We start from the raw sequence: 11,159 nt of genomic DNA, 5'->3' as shown, positions 1-11,159 counted from the left end.
GCTTTGGACGAATCGCCTTCCAAAATTCAAAAGTTCTTGCAATACTAAGACGAAGTGGAGATTTTTCCATACAAATTAAAATCGCAACGAGATTCAAAAAGGAGGCTGAGACTGATTTCTCAGCAAAAAATCTGTCAACTAAATAAGAATTCCAGTCAAAGTGTAGTGGAGGCCACTAAAAACGTCTTTTTTAGCGTACCTTTCATCCCTAATGTGTTTAGAGAATTTATTTTTAAGGATTTGCACGAGAATAATCGGAGTAGACGCAGTAAGGAAGACATTTTAAAAATAGCTACTGTTAAAGAAACCATTTTCTTTAAAAATCATAATTTTTTAAGTATACCAGAAAAACAGTTTTAGTGCTTCATTGAAGGATTTAGTTCGAAAGCAAAGTCATATGTTTTGTTAAATAATATATGGGCCTTAAAAAGTGGTCTTTTGGTCATACAAGCGTTAGCTCTCAAAACTTTAGACAGAAAATTTTTTAATAAAGAGTACATAATGCGTTAGAAGGACAAAGTTCCTCCCAATTCGTCCATGCGCGGAAAATTCCTTTTGCTGTGGCCTTGACTCATCTCGGCATGATTCACCAACTGCAGCGCCGACTTTACACAAAGATAACCAGTATGCATTACCAAAGAGCCATATAAAATTGGATCGTGGCCCTTCGGCACTCGGCCTTATAGATTTCGGCCTCGACAACTTTACGGAATTTATAAAAGATGAACTTCTAAACACAACTTTAGCTAATCTACTTAAAATTAATAATGAATTAGAATAATCAAAAAGTAATCGACACCCAGAAGCTTAAAAATTACAAAACTTTTGCTTTGAAAACATTTACTACGAGTTTCTTTATAAAGAAAACAAAAGCTATGAGCCTATAAACGTTTCATTATCTAACCTTAAAAAAAAATGCTGGGATATAAACAACTTATTACCAGAAGGAAAAGAGAAATATGAAAAGTTTTACTCCAAAGACTTTGAAAAATAGTGCTTGCTTGGCTTAAAGTCGTGAGAGTCATGAAGATCTTGAAGTTAACTTTACCAAGAAAAAACTTCCGGATAGTAAATTAGAAGTTGTTTAAGAGAGAAAAAAAAAGAAAAAGTGGCTTACTGCACCGCTACATTCTAGTAAACAGTTATTAATTAATAAAAAATTGGGCACCACTTCTGTCGACCTTACGGAAAACCTTGGAGATGCAGAAGTTTTTATTAACAAAAAAACTTTACTTTCGAACTGTGATATGGAATTGTTCAAGTGAGAAATAAAGATTTGGGTACCGCTTCCCCCAACTTTATTGAGGTGGACAATAAAGATTACTCTAAAATCGCTACCTCAACCACACCTACTTTAGATGCTCACAAAGGTAATGTCAATACACAAAATGTGGAGAAAAAAATTTAAAAAAGTGGTTTTACCAGTAAAAAATAAGTTAAGGTACTTTATTTTAATATCATTGTTGCCGTTATGTAATCCTATTATAGATGGGAACGCAGTATAATTACTAGGCGTTAAGCGGTGAGCGCAATTGCAACTACATTCTCGGTTGAAAAGTAGAGAAAAGGATAATTTCCAGCACCAAAATTCCAGGAAAAAGAAGTAATAAAAACTGGCCGAATACACTACCAGGACGTATTAGTTAAATCGAGATCCAAAGCAAGTAGTAGTAAAATATTGAAGGCGAGCAAAAATAAAGCAGAGGAATCTCTAACGTTCTTAATTAGAATTAAAGCAAAAAGATGGCAACTAAGAAAAAATACGAGTGAGAAGTGCAGTTTTGTAAAAAGAGATAAAAACAGCCTAATAGAAGAAAAGTGAAGAAGTCTACGTTATACTATTGGAGAGCAAACAAAGCGTTTAAATAGAGCTTGGTGGTCAAGCCCTAAAAGTCTTTTTCGTCGTATAAAATGGAAGCTCAGCAAAATTCTTGCCAAATTAGAATTTATAGTTTAATAGGGGTGAGTTGCCTTTATGCTAGCATACATCATTGTAAAAAAGTAAAAACGTAATTGTCGTAACTACCATTTATTTTGAAATTATTTGTATACTTTTATATACTCGATAAACTAAACGATATTGCACCATTTATTTATTTACGGTTAGCGCAATAAAAGGTGCTCTCAAAGACTTTCGACGTTTCTATTACTTTTTTGAAGCTGATTGTAAACTTCCTCTTTTGAACGAGCAGTTTTAACAGACACAATATTGTGAACTATTAATAAAGTATGATATTTAGAAAGTAAACCAATCAAGAAAAATGTGAACCTCTATCAATTGTTATATCGGTAACACCTTCCAACTTACTAAGGAGATCTTTTACTGCTTTACTACACTCTTTCAAGAAAGTTAGCAGGTTTTAAAAAATATTTAAAAAAATTGTTACCTTCGCACACCATGTCAACTTTAAATTTATAAATTTCTTCAGGCATAGTTGGTATTCTTTAATATTGTTATTTCTGGATCTTGTAAAGGGTAGGAGCCAAGTAGCTTTGTACTCTTAAAAAACATAAAACACCTTCTCGTTTACCATATACATATTTGAAAGGCCGTCAGCCTTAACTAATAAAGTACTAATTAGGGAATAATATAATAAAGTTTGCTATTACGGGGACTTTTAAAATATAGACCCAAGTCTTAAGTTGTAAAAGCTTCACTTTTAAAATAAAGGCTTACAAAGATATAATGCCTCTTAAAAATGTTACTAGTTCAATCTTTATTTTTAATTTATTTATCGTTTTAACGTACTACAGCCGTTTATCTGTTATAACTTAAACCGCTTGATTTAAATTTAGTCTCTATTGAGGGGATCATGGAGGTGTTTTCTTTACAAAGTTAGAAAACCCTAGGGTCACAGCTATGCTCTTAAATAATAATCTTTTAACATTTTTTTTTCTTCCCTTATTTCCCGTATATAAATATTTATATATAAGTTGATGAATGTTCTGAAGTCATTGCAGTAAACGGTTTATTAAAATATCCTCTTGAGACCCATCGTCCACTTAAAGAGCTCTCAGTTATAATTTTCGCAAGAAACTAACGAATGGAAGGTTACCAATATTTCAATTTTTTACTTAGTCTGACTGCATATTAATTGTTCTGAAGTGACAGCCTAAAATTTGGTAATAAACGCAAAGACATCCTGCAGCATTTCGATTAAACTCAAAATCGTTGAATGGCTTTTAAAAAAGCGAGACGATGAAGGGGACGTATAAACTCAGTACACCTAGAACCGTACATACTAGTAAAAACCGCCTTACCAAACAACAGTAATGCAAATATAAGCAAAAAACGTTGAAGTCCGAGCTCAAGAACTTGGGAGGTTCTCCTATGCCAAATGCAAGAAGAGAGTGAAGTTTTTAAATTAAAAAAAAATGAAATAAGTTGCCACCATGCTGTTTCTACGACTTAATATTAACTAAGTGGCAAAGAGCTACTTCCACTCGTTTGGGCACCGTCTTTTTCTAAAAAAGGCTAAATAAAAATTCCGATAAAAATAAGATGAGTTTAAATGCCTACTTAAATCTGCAAATCACAAAAATTTATTTGATTTATTATTATTCTAAGTCCAAATTTCAAGGTGAAATTAAAAAATGTTTAGGTCGTTTGTATTATTGCAGGGATGTAAACCTTTAGTTATTAGAATGTTAGATGTTCTCTATTTCAAGCAAAACATTTTCATAGCCACCCGTTTGAGGTGATGTAAAAGAAGTTCAAATTGTTCAATCGCACTGTAGTCGAAAATTTTATGTTGTAGAAAAATAAATTTAAGTCAATACTATAGCAAAAATTGTGGTGGAAAGTTGGTATAAAGTAAAATATATTTTTAATTTTTTTTGCTGATGTTAGCGGTATGTTCCTGAACGTTCGGGATTTTTCGTGGGATGTGCCTTGGAAAAGGGGTATAAGTATCTTTGGCGAGGGCCTCGTAAGCAGTTATTCTTTGGGTTCTTTGGACTCGGCTGGGGTGTGTGCTTCGCTCAGTGTAGCCTAGTAACTGGCCGTTGATACGGTTGTGTGTTTGTACATTTGGTGGGCAACACAGTGATTATGTCAATAAATAGTTCTTGTTTATTCTCGCAACCTTTCTTGTAGGCGCTACAGTTGAACACTTCGGGAGGAAAATTTAAGTTTTTATTGCGTTATACGGAAACGAGCATTATAATCATGGCCACATGTCTAGTAATCCGCAAATTTTCTTTTAGCAAGGCCTAGTCATCAATTCTCTGCATCTACCAGCTTAGTTGGACTTGGCTTCTTAATAAGTTTCGCTGTGATTATATTCTTGTAGTGTTCATCAACTAATTCGCTGGGCTTTAAGAACCGATCTAAGCGGTTCACAAAATATTGTCATCTTGCAAGGTATTAATATTTTCCTGCTTGGCACTCATTAAGGATAGCGTGCACCCTCCAGTGTAACTCTATATTAACTCTCCTTAACACATATTTTCCGTCATCCTTTGTCGCTGCAAGCAAAGATTGTGCGGTTTTCGTCAGAGTTAACACTAGGACTCGGCATAATTCTCTCTTTCTTTGGATGATACGTAAGGCTAAAAAAATTTTTTTTTTGAATACTATAGGAACGAACAGTTTAAAGCACTGTGGTTAGGGAAATGGAAGTTCGTCAGGAGTCAAAAGCAATGTCTGGGGAGGGTTTACCAACTCGAGTGTCAGAATAGGAGAAACTTGCATTTAAGCGTTCAGGGACATGTTAAAAAATTACTGGAGTAATTACATTCCTCACCGTTCTGTAATTACCAGCCGCTGGGTAATTGTCAAAAAAGTTAAATTTGTAAAAGTTGGTGAACAAGAGGATTATTAAGTTGTAAAATATGTGTCGAATATATAGAAGTTGGAGGTGCCTTTTTTCAAAGATATGGGAGTCGCTCGAACTATATAGCATTTGTGAGTAGAAAATTGTATGATGCTCAAAGGGGGTATAGAGTAACGTATATGGAGACTTTGTCTCTTGGTCTGTTTAAAATTTCCTTTTTTTAAGCTTTAGTCTCCTTTAATAATAACACCTCCCTTTAGACGTTAGGCTCCCAATAAACTATCCTTTAGATAGTTACGGCCCTATAGACCAACACGATATCTAAACTTGCTCTTTAGATAATTACAGCAGTTCTACAGATTGATAAGATACCACAAACGAGAGAATCGGATCTTGTTTTTATTAAGTTAAAATGAATGCAAATACACAATTTTAAAATAATCCTGTAGATTAAATCTATACCTGTTAATACAAATGCAGAGAGCATACCTTCAGTTATGTGGAATCTACCCTTTTTTAACTGCGCACTGTAACTGGAATCATATAATCAACATCGCTAATAACAAGCCAATAGACTTCATTTAATTAAGTGAAAAAAAAAAACTTATAGTTGAAGCAGGTCATAAAAGCCTACTTGGAGCTTTGATGTAAAGAATGATGTTGAAACTGTAAGGGGTAAAAACATTTATAGAATTAATTATACAATGAGCAATATTTAATGGACATAGAAATATATAACTGTAAAAATGCTATTATTGCAGATTTACGACCAAGCTTTTAGCTGATGAATATTTAATTGTAGAAGAAGTGAGCAAAATTACGACATTAAGTTCTGGCGAGGAAAGGAAAGGAATTCTTTAATATTGGTGGTGGCATATCCTACAGTTAGTAGTTAAAAGTGGTTAACGGGTTCACGAGTGTAATTTTGGATTGATATTCAAGGCTTGTGCGGACAATTCTCCTTCAGAGGGTTAACAGCAGAAGAGGGGAAAACTGCCTTAAAGAGTTGTCTCATAGAAAAGTCCCTTAAAGGCTTAACATCAGATAGGAAATCGATTTTTGCGAGTAAGGTCATATCTCGATTTCTGGTTGAAAAAGGTGTTCAAGCTCAGTTTGTAACTACAAGTCATCACTAGCCAATGGAATGGTCGAAAGGGTATTGAAAATTTTTTTTTGGTAAGAATGTATGCTGTTAACATGTTGAGGACTGCATATACAGGCTTAACAGAGAAACATCAACTCTACTGGGTGTAAGTTCGATGTAAAAAAAGGCACGTTTGCATATAGCAACATGGATCGCCATATACCTAAAAGTTCCAGTAGGTTTCAAATTTATTATACCTTTGGTGGATGATAAGAAATACCTTAAACGGCATTTATGGTACCAAATAAGCAGGGTTATTATGGTTTAAGCACACAGTGCACAAGCTCATTGGACTCGGTATGAAAGAGATAAAACGAGCCCTTGCTTGTTCATATACCGCCGAGGGAGCTCAGTAGTCATAGTCATGATCTACGTCGATGACTTCTAACGAGGAGAGCTGGGTCCGTGACCCAATGAGAAAAAAAAATTGCTGGAAGCACCGGGACCCCCAAAAATTCGATTTTCCTAGGACTAAATTTTAAGTGTTTCGTTGATCATTTAGAATTGGCCCTAAAGTTTATTAATGATCTCTTATTTAACTACGATTTTAAATGAGGGAAAGTCTGTGCAATTCCCTATGCACAACGTTCATTTGGAAAAACTGAAGTAAGCTTCAGGATGGTACTCCTAGCCGGAATTAGTATGGTCAATACAGTATCTAGCCACATGCACACTAGACTGGGCATACAGTTGGCGGTGAATAAGTTATCACAGCACCTCAATTCATTTGGTAAAGAACATTGGGAGGCAGCAAAGTGCATATTTAGGTACCCGAAAGGCACCAGCCACTCTCATATAAGGTCTTTCAGGAAGGGCAAACTAGATATTCAAGACTACTTAGACGCAATTTATGGCTTTGAGCAAGATCATTAAGTCCTGGTTCTGTCACACTGATAATTCTCAACGACCTTCCACTTATTTGGGAAACAAAGAAGCAGTAATTGGTTGCATTTTCCTTCACAGAGGCCGAGTGTATAGCCCTGGTCAAAATTATTAAATGGGCTAAGTGGGCACCTTTAGTGCTACGAGAACTGGCCTACTATAGAAAGTCTCCAATTATAATGAACGAAACTATCAAGGTCTATTGAGGTGAAATACCATTAACACTAAATGGGTAAGCAGGTTTATGATAGGTCATTGTCCATATCTGGGGTGTGAAAATAGCTTCAGGCAATTATTGCAAATACAAATTTCTAATAACAGACAAATTTATTGTTTATTTATAATGTAAACAAATTTAAACAATGCCAAATGATCTTATTAGACCTATAATTAAAATTACACTTTAGGAATCCTCAAGGAATAACGCTAAACTAAACACAAATTTTCTATATATAGGACCTTTTGGGCAAGTACTAATTTTCGGATAAAATAATCTTTTTCTTTCTTTTTTTTCCTTTCTCTTGATTCTTTCTTGTTGTTATTAGGCCTGTGTACACTTTTTATTTTTATATATATTCGACCCTTTTAACGTAACCGCAACCACCGGGAAGTTTTTGCTTCTACTTGTAATAAGATGTAAGTGGGGAAAAAATTGTCCTCCTGATTTTACCTTACATCTCTCTATCCGTTTAAAAATATAAAGTAACGAAGAAAAAAAAAAAAGAGCGAATTACCGTCTTGTAGAGAGAGAGTATATAACATGATTTGACTTTTCGTTATTAATCAATTTCTATCGGCTGATGTTACGTTCATGATCTCTGTTTCAGCCCGTATCGAGCTGTCCGTTAATGAGCGGTTTATTTTCTATATGGGCTTTTGCAGTCTTTATTACGCAGGAAAAAAAGCAGTTTTTATAAAGAGTGTAATCAAGCTCATATATCAATAAGAAATGCGATTAAATACAGGAAGTATAGCAGCTGCCCATTGGCTTACGCTAGACAAGGTGTTTTATCGATTTTATTAAAAAAGTAATATCTCTCTGCGGTGCATGCTAACACTTAGTCCAGTGATCTACAATGGTATAGCTTTATTTGGTCACTACTTAACAAAGTAAAGGAAGATACTACCGCTTTGAACCTCTCAAAAATTTAGAATAATGCCAAAGATTTTCACCTCACTTTGGAAAAAATCTGTTTTAAAAAAAACTTTAAATATGTAAAAAACCCCGGAAAATTAAGTCAGTCTTACAGGCTTCTCTTCTTTTCTTTTTGCTTTTGTCACGTTATCAGCACCAAGCCTCAACCTTACCTATTGCTCTACATCTTTTTTTTGTCACAATATCCTTTCTACATCCATTTGGAATCTCACACTACGTCCTACTGGATCGTTATCTCCTTCTTTACGTCTTTTTCGACCTTACATCTAAATTTTCCTTTAACTACTATTAAACTATTAATTTTCCAGCATAACGTCACTATACTAATTTTCATTAGCTTTTATCAACCTCTTACACTGCTCTATAATTTACTCACTATTTTAAATTATTGTTTATCATTTGAACTTCTTATCCTATTTAAGTTAAATAAAACTTTTACTAAAATGCAAAACCATTCGGACTTACATATACGACAACATGCATGGTATGGAAAACTACTGAAGGATGCCTCTCAACTTCGACAATGGCTAATTGATATTAAACTAGCATTGATAACTCAAGGGATACACGACCTTTTTTACGACTCCAAAAAAAAAAATGGAGAACTACAAGTTACCTCACATGAAAAATTTATAAGAGCAGCATTTGGTACATAAATTATAATGAACAGCTTGCACACAGACGTAAAGTCTAAAATAGAGGAAATGAAAGTCACCGAACCGGAACGAGCCATACAAAACGTCAAGGATGCTTTCGGCAGAAAGTCACTAGTAACATGTTTTTTTTATGATCAAAGTATGCAAACTTTGCAATGTCACAAAAGGAACGACGAAATCCTTCAACAATTTGCCAATCGTTTGGAAAAGCATCTCAAACCAACTTGAAGAGCAACGTACCGTTGAAAACCTAACACCTCACATAAAGGAAATAACTAATTTGCATAAAATTATAGCCCTTCCGGATCCAGTAGGAGATGAATTTAGATATAGTGTGTTTTCTCTAGAATAGTATAACTCCAGTAATTCTAATTCTCTTGATTCTAGATATGCACTTGGTGCCCTTCTTCAAGAAGAAACAAGGCAACATAGAGGACGGTTCTGGAATTAACTCTTTCAATACTATCAGCAAAACTAAATTTTTCAAAGGAGAATACCTTTTTAACTGTAATGAAAAAAGAAACTTCAATTGCAAGGGCTGCAATGGGTCTCATTTATTGTCCCAGTGTCACATTAGAGAGACCTGCTCATTTTGCGGAAGAATAGGTCACAGTGAGAAAGCTTGCTTAAATAGACTATCGAAAAATAACCCCATGAAGAACAACTGGAGAGAACGTACTGCCGGACGTGAAATGATAGTCGGTGCTGATGCTTATCCTCACTTCATCAAAGATAAAGCACTTGTATCTAATGTAAAGTATGATAAAATGTTACCAATACAATGAACGGCCAGTCTATAGTTTATAAAGCTGGATATTTAAAATTTTCTTAATGGCGGCAAAGCTATTTTCAAAACTGATTGTAAACATGATCTTATTTTCCTATAGGTAAATTATATGAAAAAGGTTATATCGTCCACTTTGATAATAATAAGGTATACATAGAAAAAATGAGTGCATTATTGCTTAAGGTATAAAAAAAGATGGCTCTTCATTCTAGGTAATGGGAGCTACAATGAAAAAATTACTCTATGTTCGTTACCAATAAATAAGAGTTCACTCAGTTTAGTCACTAAAGAGCTCTACAAATACTACCTTAAAAAAATTTGCCCAACCAAACCTTATTTTAAAAATGAAGACAGTAAAAAAAAAAATTGTCTAAAGTGTAAAATGAAAATGAAAAAGTTCAATAAGAAGAGCGAAACCCACAAAAAACGAAACCCGGGCAACTAATATACGTTGATACTATGTACTGGGACATTCCCTCTTGATGGCTTCAGATATGTAATTGTTGCTACTGAAGCAAAAAGTCCAAACGAATTACAACTTTATTTGCCAAAAATAAATTTGAGGTCAAGCATTTACTAATTTAATGGCTTAACAGCACAATAAGTACATAAAAAACCTTAAAATAAATGGTAACACATACACTGCTATCATAGAGGAAATAAGAACGGATAAAGGGAGTTTTTAAATGACGACTGCTTCAAGACATCCGACAAGCGCTCTCTACGGTCCGAAAGGACACCTCACAATATATGTTAAGAGAGAGAAGTATACAAACACTATTTAATATGGCCAGATGCATTATTAGAACAGCCGAAGTTTCCGATAAATAATTGGAGTGAAGCTCTTCGGTGTGTAACATTTATTATTAATAAGACCCTAAAAAGAGCGAATAACTATCTCCAAACGAAATCTTAGGCCTTGCATCTTTTTTAAATCTAACAAACATTAGGTTTTTAAGTTCTTTTCTATGACCCCATAATAAAAAAGAAATCTCAAGACCGAGCTCTAGAAGGTATTATTCTTTCAAAATCCATTGACTCAACTAATGAGGGATCCTAATATACTGAACACAAATACTGGTGAGATTATAAGGTCCAGAGACATAAAATGCTTTGAAGATACATTTCCTTCTTTATTATAACTTTAATGATATAACTCCTAGCATGCAATTGAACAAATACTCTTACTCAGCTCAGAATAACGTTAAGTTCATTTCTAAGTCCCTCAGATACCACAAAGGGCAGTACAGACATGAAAATTCAACCACAACCTGAACAACTCCTAAAAACCAACAAAGAGACAGATATGATAAACAAGAGTTTCCTCGAGTCAACTCTAATAATGAATTAATGAAATTTGACAGACACTCTACCACAAAATTTTCTAGAAAATTCCAACAAACCACTCATCAATTGTAAATATGTGACCTTATAATCTCGACAATTTAAAACTTAATCAAACGACGCACACATTTAATGAAGTCACATCACAAACAAGAACAGACCTAGAAAACAGCTTCAATTAAAGAAGTATACCTACAAACCCTACGATAACAAATCTTCCACGACTGAATCCCATTATCTCTATCAAAATAATATAACTATATTCTCAGGTTAAGACACGCCTCACAATATACTTGAGGAACAACAAAGCATCTCAGCAAAAAAAAATTCACTAAGTGATAATTATCTAGCTAAAAAAACCAAAACACATTCAATGCCTACAGCAATAACTACTTAACCTACAAAGAAGCTATGA

At 34.1% G+C, this 11,159-nt stretch overlaps 1 long non-coding RNA gene across 1 annotated transcript; it reads right to left on the bottom strand.

Moving 5' to 3' along the window:
- Positions 1-2,142: 2,142 nt before the first annotated feature.
- LOC135121646 (uncharacterized) lies at positions 2,143-2,460 on the bottom strand. The gene is made up of 3 exons (XR_010279073.1): positions 2,388-2,460; positions 2,270-2,338; positions 2,143-2,216 (listed from the first exon to the last, which is right to left on the bottom strand). It is a non-coding gene; the product is annotated as an uncharacterized LOC135121646 (long non-coding RNA).
- Positions 2,461-11,159: the final 8,699 nt, after the last annotated feature.

Source organism: Zophobas morio, unplaced genomic scaffold (assembly GCF_036711695.1).
Source record: "Zophobas morio isolate AGI-343-1 ecotype UQ-CSIRO unplaced genomic scaffold, CSIRO_AGI_Zmor_V1 ptg000656l, whole genome shotgun sequence".
In the NCBI taxonomy this organism is placed as follows: domain Eukaryota; kingdom Metazoa; phylum Arthropoda; class Insecta; order Coleoptera; family Tenebrionidae; genus Zophobas; species Zophobas morio.
This window is presented reverse-complemented; position numbering and strand designations above follow the sequence as displayed.